This window comes from Microtus oregoni, unplaced genomic scaffold (genome assembly GCF_018167655.1).
Source record: "Microtus oregoni isolate MIOR12 unplaced genomic scaffold, Mior012 000043F_ref0000047, whole genome shotgun sequence".
Classification (NCBI taxonomy): Eukaryota; Metazoa; Chordata; class Mammalia; order Rodentia; family Cricetidae; genus Microtus; species Microtus oregoni.
Genome location: NW_024543210.1, coordinates 19,011,240 through 19,024,366, shown reverse-complemented (window position 1 = coordinate 19,024,366; position 13,127 = coordinate 19,011,240).

The window sequence follows — 13,127 nt, the reverse complement described above, 5'->3', positions numbered from 1 at the left end:
GAGAATCTTACACTGATATCTTTTAACAGGCAGAGAATTATTAAAAATAGACACCATGAAGACAATTTTTCTCTATCCTATTTTTGTAAAAGTATAGTGAAGAAACAGCCTTTTAAATCAATAACTATAATAAAGCATCGTTTAGGTAATAGATAAGACAGGGAATTCCGGGCTGTACAAAGCTCCTAAGCTGAATTATTTTACTTATGACTGTCAAATCTGTTAACATTTCCCAATTTTCCTGATTTCTTTTTAATAAAAAATACAGGAGAATTCCTAGGAATGGTGGATTCTTCAATATGTTAAACATTTAACTGCTCCTGTATCAGCTGTTCCAGTACATGTAATTTTTCTGATGTCAAAGGTCATTGTCTCAACAAGAAGGATTTTTCAGCTATTTTAAGGGTAGGGCTATAGGTATCTTTGAAAGATCAGAAGCTATTGTGCCCTCTTCTTGTACAACTTGAATGGTCATTAGCTATTCTTTATAATACCTTTCAATATTTTTCCCCAGAAACATATGTCAGTTTATGGTTTGTTTCTGAGATTGTAGAAATGTTAATCTTGGTATTCCATTGCTATAACAAATCACATTTCCATAAATTCATTGGTATGTTAACCACATATGGCTTTAATTTTCCTCTCTATCATTCTGATCCCATACATTTGACTTTTCATGTTTTGTATTACTTGAGATAAAGTTCCATATCCTAAAATATGAACATTTTTACCTCCTGAAAAGGCTAATTTTGATGACAAGGTTCTGGTGCTATTATTGTTAAATCTACACCTGTGTCTACAAAACTTTTAATTATCATGTCATTTATTTATATTTTAACTTTGTTCTTTGATCATTTATAGAAGTTTGCAAAAATATTTGCTTCATGTTTTTTCCTGAAATTTGTATTTTATTTTCTAAAGCTGTTCTATCATTGAGAGCAGATTTTTTTTTTTTTTTTTTTTTTTTTTTTTTTTTTTTTTAGAATAGCCATTAGGTTATTCAATTGCTTTGGGGAGGAGCTTCCCCTTTGATGACAGGGAATGACTGAACCAAATTTGACACATCACCCTGCAAGAGGTTCTTCAAGTTATTTCCCAATGGCAAAAGATGATCTTCCCTCTCCCTTGTTGATTTACACTCATTGTTCAAATGTTGATGCTTGCCATAGCTTCTGTGTAGTCCAGAAGGAGAGGGAGTTCTGTATGGATTATTCTTCGAAAAAAAACTTTGTTTCTAGAAATGCCTTGCCTACAATCTCTTTTTAGGTGATCATTTTTACAGCAATTAAAACAACTAACATTTTGATTTTTCTTTCTTTTTTTTTTTTACATTACATTTTTTTTTATTGAGAAAAGGAAAAAAAAAACAAGTTTCTGCCTCCTCCTAGCCTCCCATTTCCCTCCCCCTCCTCCCACCCTTCTCCCCCTCCTCCCACTCTTCTTCCCCTCCTCCCACCCTTCTCCCCTTCCCCCCTCTTCTCTCCCCCTCCCTCTCCAGTCCAAAGAGCAGTCAGGGTTCCCTGCCCTGTGGTAAGTCTTAGGTCCTCCCCCCTCCATCCATATCTAGGAAGGTAAACATCCAAACTGGCTAGGCTCCCACAAAGCCAGCACATTAAGTAGGATCAAAACCCCACGCCATTGTCCTTGGCTTCTCATCAGCCCTCATTGTTCGCCATGTTCAGAGAGTCCAGTTTTATCCCATGCTTTTTCAGTCACAGTCCAGCTGGCCTTGGTGAGCTCCCAATAAATCAGCTCCACTGTCTCAGTGGGTGGGTGCACCCCTCTTGTTTGATTTTTCTTTAAGCCGCTGGAAATCACCTCACCTATTCAAGCATTGTCATGGTTATGAGATTCAATATTGACTGACAGTTGGAACCAATTTCTCTATGGGTTCTGATCTTGTCTGTAAAAGTCTAATTACCTTTTTGCATTTGAATTAACATTTTCAAAAGCCAAAGATTCAACTATCATTTGTCTAGCTTCTGAATTTCATATGATTCTATTTAGTGCTGAAGTAAATCTTTGCAAAAAAATTAATGAATGTTCCTTTTGGGCCCTGTATAACTTTAATAAATGACTCATTTCTCTTTCCAACTTCTCCAATTCTGTCCCAAGCATTCAATGTTGCTGTGAAGCATAGAGTTAGGGTAAGATCATCATATAGAGACTGTCTTTGTATATCAATGTAATGGCCTTCTCCAAGAATTTGACCTTGGGAAATGTCAATATTTTTAGCCTCCTATTTTGTTGTTCAATGGTCTTAGCCTCATCCTTTTACAAGGTCCTCTACTGTCATTGAGGACCATATTCCAATACTGCTATTACAATGTCTCTCCAGTCTTGTGGGATAATTCTGTTATGAATTGATGACATGGATTTAATATCTGCTCCACAAAAGGTGAATGTGTACCATATGAAAATATTGCTTCCTTAAATCTCAAATCGAGCATTTCCATTGGAATCCATTTAGCTCTTACACAGTCTTGAGGATACCTGTCATTTGGCAGTTCCTGTAAGATAGCTGAATAAATTAAGGTTGGTTGGTCGAAATCCTTGGGATGTTCCTCTCTAACCTTATAACATAATGCTGAGATTGGTTCTCCTTTAAATTCTTCTGGTTGGGTCTATCTCTACAATCTGTTTTAATATGTTTTTCTAAGATTCATATCTTGGCATTCATATCAACCAATTTTAGGGATAAAATGATTATCAAATTGATAATTAACATTGTGTCAATGCCAGTTAAGCTCATTATCCCTTTATTTAATAGTTCCATTTTTAAACCACTCATTGTGTAATCATAGAGTGGTCTAACTCCCTTCCTCATAATAGCTTTTCTAAATTTTTAATGTGGGAAAAATATCTCTCTCTCTTTTAATTTTCTCCTTTAATAATTCCTAATTATCACACTAAATTTGTGGACAATGACAGTGCATTTGACAAGGAAGTGTTAGGCTAACTAGTTTTGTGTAGAATAGTAGAAACCCAAGCAAGTGTCAAGGCAGCTACCTAGTATAGCAGCATGAGTAGTGTGTCCAGGCAGTGACCACAACCCACTGGGAGAGGGAATCTGCTGGTTGAAAACTGTATATAGGAGATCATGGTGAAGAAGCATGTGCAGCAGGAGTTGCCCAAAGACAGAGATGGCCAGTATTTAGGGGCTAAATCACAAAGCATTTGGAGCCCAAGCACTTGCAGAGTTTACTGCAGAGAGACTGCAACAGAAAAATCCCAGACTCTTTCAGAGGACTTGGGGAAAATAAACAGGAAAAGCTAGACAGTGGGATAGTGACTATGGCCTCGTCCAGCACCAACCTGTTCCAGTGACTGCAAAGCCACAGACAAGCCCCTTTTTCATGAATTCATATTCGAAAAGTTGGATGCCAGATGAAGCTTGATCCTAAATGGTCTTATTATTAAAAACCCGGAGTCAGGTATCATGGTAAAAGCTGAAAGATGAGAGAAACAGAGCAGCAGCCACCAGAGACTTCTTACCTCTTGTAATTCTCTGTTCAAAAGGGCCAAGATCCTGTCTCATCCCCTTCCTTATCACTTCCTATCCTCTGTCTGTAAAGACCTCCAGAATGCCATGATTACTAGTACCTAGCTCTATCCTCTGATCTCAAGGAGAGCTTTATTTGTCAGAACACAAGCAAAATATCACACAACACAGCATAAACAAATATAACACATCTTAAACTAATATTCTATAACAGACATGGTTCAGTTTCATTCTAATACCAAAGCATAACTTAGCTAAAGCTACAGGAAACTATGAAAGGTAGGAGTATATTGCTACGTGCTTCAACTTGCTTTTTTTCCCATGGTACTCTGCGTGAAATTTCATGGGCACTTTCCCAGAAGGTAGATCTTTTTCCAGATGCTCAGCATCTGATGTAATTTTCCCTAACACATACCTGGCAATCTAGTTACTCTTTCACCCTTTTGTTTCCCTTAAGAACAATAAACTACTCCTGAATTTTTCCTCTTGCATACAGAAGACAGGGGTCCAGTGTGTATCCCTGGACATCCCTCTGGTCCAGGCACTGTTACTATATATTTCTGCTCTGGGAATGGAAGATAGTTATGCTCAACAACAGAGGGCAGCCTCCTGTTGGTAATTAGTCCTTTGCTTTCCTTTCATTCTCTTCTATGGAGGTCCTGGGCTCAGATAAAAAACAAAAACAAAAACAAAGAGGCAAACCAGCAACAACAACAAAAACCCAAACTTCAAAAAGAATTTTTTCTTTATGGTACTTTCCACATTTGTTCTTGATAATTGGTTAACAGGCATGATCTGAGAAGTGTGCAGCTCTGAATTCTGGGATAGACACAAATTATGTGCAAAAGGAAGACCAATGACAGTGAAAAAGACTCTAGAATACATTTGGTGGTTAATGCACATTCAGGAAACTTGAGTTTCTTTCTTAAAATACTTTGCTTCTCTATTACAACTTGAAAAATATTTTGTGGGTAAAATGTTTGAAAGTGAGGTCCATAAATATTAATATAATTTCTAACAGCAAATATTAAATGCAAACTAATATGTTAAATTAGAAAAATTAAATTTGGCAAAGGATACAACAAAATAAATTTTTCCTTAAAATGATATATACTTATTTTTAATATTGGAAATACCCAAACCTAGCCACAAAAGAGGATGCCAAATTATGCATTTGTTATGATTTTGAACATTTGCTTTCAAGGGATTGGGTGAAACATATTTCATATAGGAACACTGCCTTTTCCAGGTGAGGAGGTTATTTTATGATTGCTCCAAATGCCATCATACTAAGAAATATTTTCCTCTAATTCCTGAAGTCAGTTTCCCTTGTTTATATGGGTGAATTAATCATCTGATCAAGTAGAGATCTGCAGAACAGCCTGTGTGCTCAGTTCTCCCCAGGGAAGCATTCCTGGTAATGTCTGAGGAAGTTTTCATTGTCATTGGGCATGTTTTGGTCAAACATTTTCTGCTTCCTACCCCTCAGCTATCTTTATAGTACAAACACAGCAGATACATAGCAGTCATTGCTTATTTACAGAGACTATATCACAAACCATTAACTAATGGATACTTGAAATCATACAAAATTATAAGACAAATCTATGTATATTTCTTATGTATACAAGTTCATTTAATGTCATTTCACATTAATTAATCATCAAACACTATTTATAATCTCATGTTGGCTCTGAAAATAGAGGACTATTTCTTTATTAACATTTTTCTAGCTTAAAGATTCATTCTTATCATAGATTCATGTCAAAATAAAACTGCAAAGCAATGGACAATTCATGTTGGCTTAATTTTCATAAAAGCAACCTCTCCAAACCAGGATAGATGTTAACGTTCTTTCTGAACAAGTTCAAGAATCTGGATTCAAACAGCAACACCCATGCAAGAGCCTGCATTGTAGGGTATGCCTGTACATTACAGTACCAGGAAAGTTTCTTTCCACTGTGTTAACAAAGCCCTTTTGAGCCAGGTGGTGAAAGCATATGCCTTTAATCCCAGCACTCAGAGGCAGAGGCAGGTGGATCTCTGTGAGTTCTAGTCCAGCCTGAGCGACAGAGCTAGTTCCAGCACAGCAAGTGCAGTTACATAGAGAAATCCTGTATTGACAACAAACAAACTAACTAACAAATAAATAAAAACTCAACAACAGGAAGATCCTTTTGAATTTGGAAAAACTACAAGAGCAATAAATACATTCATTTTTGAGTTTCATATGAGAGAAAATAATTACGGAAAGTACAATAATTGATGATAAGAAAAAAGTAATTTTGAGGCAGTGCCAAATAATTTAACTTCAGGAGTTGGCAGAGGACCATATCAGGACTTTACTAGCAATTTATAGGGGAATCTCCTAGTATTCTTGTCCCTTATAGTTCATACTAATTATCCATGGATATAGTACATTTGAAAATAAAAAAAAAATGAATGTTTGTGTTTTGTTTTGCTCTCATTAAAATCTAAGTCACATGTCCACTACAAGTGAAGAAGAATTTTGGTAGTTAATTGCCTGTTTTTAAAGTTTATTTTAATTTTTATTCTCCTCTTATATACTATACCTAGCCACAGTTTTGTCTTTTTCTCCTCCCCATAGTACCTCCCACTGACCTCCCCTCTCTCCAAGATCTACCCTCCTCTTCCTACTTTGAAAACAGCAGGCCTCTCAGGGCCATACACTAAGCACTGAAAAACAAACTACATAAGACCAGGCATATACCATCACATCAAGACTGGATGAGGCAATCCAGTAGGAGGAGGAGTTTCCCACAGGTAGGTGAAAGAGTCAGAGACAGGCCCCAGAGTCACGTATCATGGTAAAAGCTGAAAGATGAGAGAAACATATTTCCCCGTCTGCACTGGTGGAAATCCCACAAGAACACCAAGCTACTCAGTCATAACATATATGCAGAGTGCCTAGGTCAGACCTCAACAGGTTCCCTGATTTCTGAGAGTCACCATGAGTACTGAACAGTTAATTTTGTGGGTCATGTTCTCACTGAATCTCTGATCCCTCTGGTTCCTCCAGTCCTTCTTCTCCATCTTCTGAATGACTGCTGAGCTCCACATAACGTTTGGCTACAGAATTCGACATCTGTTCCCATCAGTTCATGGATGAATTCTCTCTGGGATCTTTAGTGAGAATTCTCTAGGCTCCAGGCCCAGAACACTCTGCAGGTGGGACAATCTGTAGGTTGAAGTTTTGTGATTGGGTTAATATCCCAGTTCCTATGCTTGAGGCCTTCCCTGGTTGCAGAAGATGGCCAGTTCAGGCTCTGTCCCCCCATTACTAGAAACCTTTGGTCAAAGATTCCATGGAGTTTCCAAAGCACTAAGTTTTCACCTCAACTCCATAATACCCGGAGTCCAGTTGTTTCTTCTCCTTTCCCACCGGATCCTTCCTGTTTGTAGGCCGGCCCACCCATACCAAGATTACCAAGTGAAATTTAATTTCTCCTTCCCAGGGAGATCTTTGTGTCCCACCTTAATCCCTACTTTGATACTTAACCTCTCTGGGTCTTTGGATTGTAGCATGAATATCTTTTACATTACAACTAATATCTACTTATAAGTGAGGATATACCACCTTTGTCTTTCTGGGACTGGGTAGCCTCATTATAAATGATTTTTTTCTACTTCCACCCATTTGCCTGCAATTTTCATGTTGTCATTGTCTTTAACAGATGAGTAATACTCCATTATGTAAATGTACTAATTTTCTTGATTTATTCTTCTGTTTCTCTTCAGATCATATGAATCTTTTGTTTTTATTTTTGTAAAGGTTTTTAAGCTATAGTTATATTAAGATGCCTGACAATAGAGATGCGGATATTTTCAATAATGGATCCCATGCCACTTAGGCATTAATAACTAAAATTCATCACTTAAAAAAATTATTTAAGTTATATCAATATTCCCTTTTGTTTCTTCCTAATCATCTAGGTATTTAAAAAATTCTGTAGATGTCCTCCAAAAACAAGTACATATTTTATTCATATATACATAACAATTGAGAAAAATATATTTTAAAAGATTATTTCTCTATTGCCAAATTGAAAAACTGAAATAAAGAAACAAATATGATTATTTTACAACAAATACATTCATCCAAAATGGTAAACACTTTAGCAGCCTTCTTTTAAAAGAGGAAGAAGATGGCCCCATAGGCACATATACTTGAATATTTCATCATTAGGGAGTAGCACTACCTGAGAAGAATTAAGGGGTGTATCCTTCATGAAATATGTCAGTCACTGCAGATGGACATTGATCTTTCAAAAGTCAAAACCAGGCCCAGTGGCTCCCTCTTTTTGCTGAATGTGGATGCTAATGTCAATACCAGAAGTTACTTCTCCAGCACCCTGCCTTACTGAGTGCCACAAGACTCCCTGCCATGATGATAATGAAAGAAACCTTGGAAACTGTAAGCAATCCCTAATTTAATGCTTTCTTTTATCATAACAGTGTCTGTAATGGTAGTATCTCTTCACAGCAAAGGAACAATGACTAAGATGCCTTTTCTTCAAATAAACATAGCCACTTATTGAATGAAACATGAATTTATAGCCATGACTTCATGCCCACAATAAAGACAGCAGATGCTTTTGAAAATTAGAATTCTAACTTATTTTTGTACAAAAAAATAAGAAATCTGTTAACAGTTTATAGATCGATACTAGAATGAGCATGACAATCTACAGCAAGAAAATCTTGAGGGGGGGCATTGTACTTATGCTGTTGCTCATAAAAAAACTTATTAACTTAAATGGCTTAAGGTACACAAATATCACATTGGAACACATTTTCCCCCTAGTTGGGCAGATTAGTTGAGTCTTTGAAATTTGATACCCAAGAGGATGCAGATGTTAATGATGAAGTGTAAGAGATATTGCCAGCTTTGCATGCATCTGACTCAACAGCCTTACTACATATTGCTCAAATTCCAGATGCAGCCTCCTAGGTTACTGATTAATAGGAAGTGCATGATTTCTGGCCCAAACTCAACATCATTTAATTATGCCTTTTTATTTTAATAAATGGGACTTCCACTTTGGTCTAATGTAAACAGAGACTACACTTTCATTCCCGACTGCCCAGACACAAATAATCACACAGAAACTGTATTAATTACAACACTGCTTTGCCAATGACTTTAGAATATTTCTAGCTAGCTCTTACATATTAAATTAACCCATTTTTATCAATCTGTATATTTCCACAAAGGTGTAAGGTTCCTAAGGTTCTGGTGTGTCTTTCTCTTTTTGCAGCTACATGGCATCTTTCTGACTCTTCCTATTCTCTCTATATATCTTTGTTCAGATTTCCTGACTGTCTATGCTCTCCTAAGTCATTGGCTGAAACAGCTTTATTTACCAACCAATAAAAGTGGGCAAATATACCGAAGGACATCCCACATCAGTCTAATACAGTGGTTCTCAGATGATAGGTGGTGACCCCTTTGGGAGGTCAAAAAATATTTTTATAGAGATCACCTAAGAAAACACAAATATTTACATTATGGTTCTTAACAGCAACAAAATTACAATTATTAAGCAACAAAGAAAAAATTTTCTGTTGGGGTAACTACAATATGAGGAACTGTATTAAAGGGTCACAACACTAGGAAGATTGAGAACCATTCAACCAATGTTAATAACTTAGCATCATCACTTCCTAGGGATCTGAAGATAGTCTGCAGTGATCCAAGACATGAACTTTAGGACACTCCAAACAATTAGAAAGTCTTACCATGAGAGTTGTGAAGCTGAAGACAGACAACTCATGTTAATCTTAATTTTGAGCTAAACTATCCTTAGGAATACTCACCTAGTCTTTATTAAGGTTGTTACTTATCTTAACCTTAACAACGTCTTATTTATTTTTAATGTGAATGATAAATATAAGTCCAATTTCTTTCAAAGCAATGCAGGAACAATTCATGGAATATATATGGCTGTTCTTAAATTAATCTCATAGAAATGCTGAGAATTTAAAAAGTAGAATTTTGCTTATGAGACAAAGGTTTTAAATAAAATCAACCTGTGCAGTTAAAATATCCAGAACATGCAATTGGATGACCCATACTTTATAATCTCATGCCTGGGTAAAAGTATAATTCATTTGCTTTAGCATAATGATCATATATACTCAGTGTAAGACTGTTAAGATTAAACAGATTATGTCTTCAGAAGATATACATGGAAAAGCACTGCCCATCAGTCAAAGTGATGAGAAAGGATAGAGGCCTTATATAAACTATACAGAGATTTTAGAGCTATATAAGGATGACTATACCCAGGTATTTTATTTGGTACAAGGTTTATCTTGTATAGCTCATGTTAAAGTGATTTGACTCATGTCAATCTCTGGCAGGCAGAGTGCAATTGCACTGGTTTCCATGGAATTCTTTATCTTTTTGTCCTCAGGCCCAAGTCCTAGTGCCATCTACTCTGAAACACCAGTTCTGTTGCATGCTGCAAGTTTAGTCTCCACTTTCACTGTGCTGATGAAATCCATAAGTGTTGACAACCGCTATTTCCCACACTGTTGTATTATCCATCTTTGCCTCATAAAAATATTGTTGCTCAAGTCTATTTGGTTCTAAAGCTAAGAAAATTCTTACCTATACGCCCTATGTGTTTTTCATATGTCTATGAAACATCCAGTCCATCACTTGAAATTGTGCTAAAATGGGTTCCACACTTGTATGTCTCCTTGACTTTTCCACCTCTGATAGTTCTACAAAATTTCTACTTCACTAATGTTAATCAAATTCAAACTTTTGATAAGTATCTTGAAATTCAATGTCTCAATCAATCTTTATACTTCTGATCTTCTATTAATAGCCCACCAATATTTTTTCCTGGTATAAAAATTCATAGTAAGTGAAATAAAGATATAAAGTTTATATTTAGAAATATGACTTCTCCACATACTCACATACTCTTCTTTGTCCACATAAGCAGATGCATGAGGGACAGACGAAACACTAGTCAATATTCTATTTATACATGGCAGAAATGTGAATTCCTGAATCTCATACGGAACACCACCTATCAGCAGGAATAGGAGCCCAATAGCATTACACATAAATAAATAATGTATTCTATTTGTTGATACAATATTTAGATTTTATATCTCAAAAATCTGGGAAAGTGGGTTATGTTTTGCTAGTATTCATCACATTTAATTAGACAACAAATCTTTCTAGGACATTATAGAGATACAATGACAAAGGTATCTAATCATTGTTGTAATACGAGCGGCGGGGCTGTGTCCCCGGCACCCGGCTGCCCACATGGCTAGCTTATGCCCCGATATAAATACATGGAAACTGTATTCTTTTAAACACTGCTTGGCCCATTAGTTCTAGCCTCTTATTGGCTAATTCTCACATCTTTGATTAACCCATTTCTAATAATCTGTGTAGCACCACGAGCTGGTGGCTTACCAGGGAGGATCTTAACCAGTGTCTGTGTCTGGCGGGAGAATCATGGTGACTGCCTTACTCGGCTTCTTTCTCCCAGCATTCTGTTCTGTCTACTTCGCCTACCTAATTTTCTGTCCTATCAGGCCAAGCAGTTTTCTTTATTAGATAACCAATGAAAGCAACAGATAAGATATAAGACCCACGTCCATCAGATCATATCATATCTAAGGAAAAATGTCTCAAGCCTTCTAATGTTGTGCTGTGTAATCATGCCTTGGTGGCTAGAATAGACATTTCTGTGTTCCTAATCCTACCGAAAATCCTGTTCACATTTTATTTGCTTTCACCAATATGGTCAGATGTAATAACCAGAGAAATGAGAATGAACTACAGAACACCCTTTTTATATTGACCTTCAATTTCATAAGTACATTTTAAAATCAATCCTGAGTTTTAAAATGTAAACTGATTTTCATCTCATATTTAAACATTTTAGATACTGTTCCAACTCTTGCTCTCTAGTTGTGGCTTTTTGGATTTATTACTAAACTAGAGCTTTCAGGCTTTCATATTCACCTGTGAAATGAGGGAAATTGATCAAATTATCTCAATTGTCTTCTGGTGACAAGCAAAAAAATGTTTTTTATAAGTATTTATGTTTGTGTGCATGACTTAGCTATCTCCCTTCCCATTTGTGCCATGATGGCAAATCTCATCTACCTGCTCAGGAAAGATGCTTTCTGCTTTAACTGTTGTTAGAAAACAGTGTGGTGAAATCCTATATTTTGTTCATTATTGTTTTTCTTGTAATTTTAACAGAAGATATTTTTTGGACTTACACAGCTTTGGGGTGTGTATCATTAACAACAGTGCAGAGTAGATCAAAGTTAACTGTGATGCTATGCACCCTAAAAAATATGTATATGTCTCCTTACTCATACACATATATTCATTGGAAGTGTATGTTTCTTCTCTTTTGACTTAGAGTCAAGACATTTTTAAGGAGTCCAAAAGTGCTGCTCAAGCTTATCTGTCATAAAGTTCTTAAAAAGATTAAACTGCATTAAACCTCACCCAGAAAATTAAATTAAGCAGAACACCCTGTTGCCCAAGCAACAGAGTGTTTAAAAACATTCCAGTGGTTTTCAGTTAGCAATACTTGGATTTGTTTATACAAAATGCTCCAGAATATTTTTGCACTAAAATGAACTGAACCTCAGCTGTTGAGTTCTTGAGAAAATAAAATATTTAGTACTTACTCTCTGGAAATTAAAGTCCAATTGTTTTCCATGAAAGAAAAGTTTTGTTACCAGTTCTATTAGGCCTTGTGTGTAAAGCATCGCTCAAAAAACTGAAGTAGCCATTCAAGGTAGACCATTGTTGTATCACGAAAGAGGAACTCACAAGGGCTCCAGTCCTTGGGCTTTCTGTGGTTTCCCAGAATAAGTGTGAGGGTACAGAAAAAGAAAAAGATGTGAGATCTTATTCTTTTCAAAATTAAAATTATTGCATTATATGGTAATTTTTAAGGGGGTCTGCTAACAGTTATTCCTCTTACAAATGTTTTGGACATTCTGCTTTATATTGGCTTTAGGATATGTCAAAGACCTGTCAATTTGAGGGGAGAAAGTCAGCAGATTTCAACTTATATATGGAATTTAGATTTGTCGAGTGGGTTATTATGATTGGAGGCAAAAGTACATGCTGTGCTGGTGATTTCAGCATATGTGTTATACTGCGATCCTCTTTAATTCACCACCATCTCATAGCTAGTAAATGTCAATTCTATTATCACATTAAGACGCCAGAAGCAAACTCTATACAAGGAAATGAAGAGGAGGGAGCAATATACATTTGAGGACCCAGCCACTCCTTATGCTCGGGAGAGAGGATCAAATGAGTCAAAAAGTTTAAACCCAGCTTGTGAAACACTACAAAATTCTTTCTCAAAAGAGAAAAGTAAATGAATAGAAGTTTACTTATTGTGATTTAACAGTTTATAATTCAGATGCTCCTATATGCAAAAATAAACAGATTTTTATTATAATTAGCATGATTGAATTCTCATTTTTTGATGAGAATTTGTACTATTTGGAGACATCACAAGAAAAAAAGTTAAAGATTTCTTGGAATCCCTCTCTGGCATTACCCTTTCTTATCACTGTAATGAAGCAAATTTTTCAA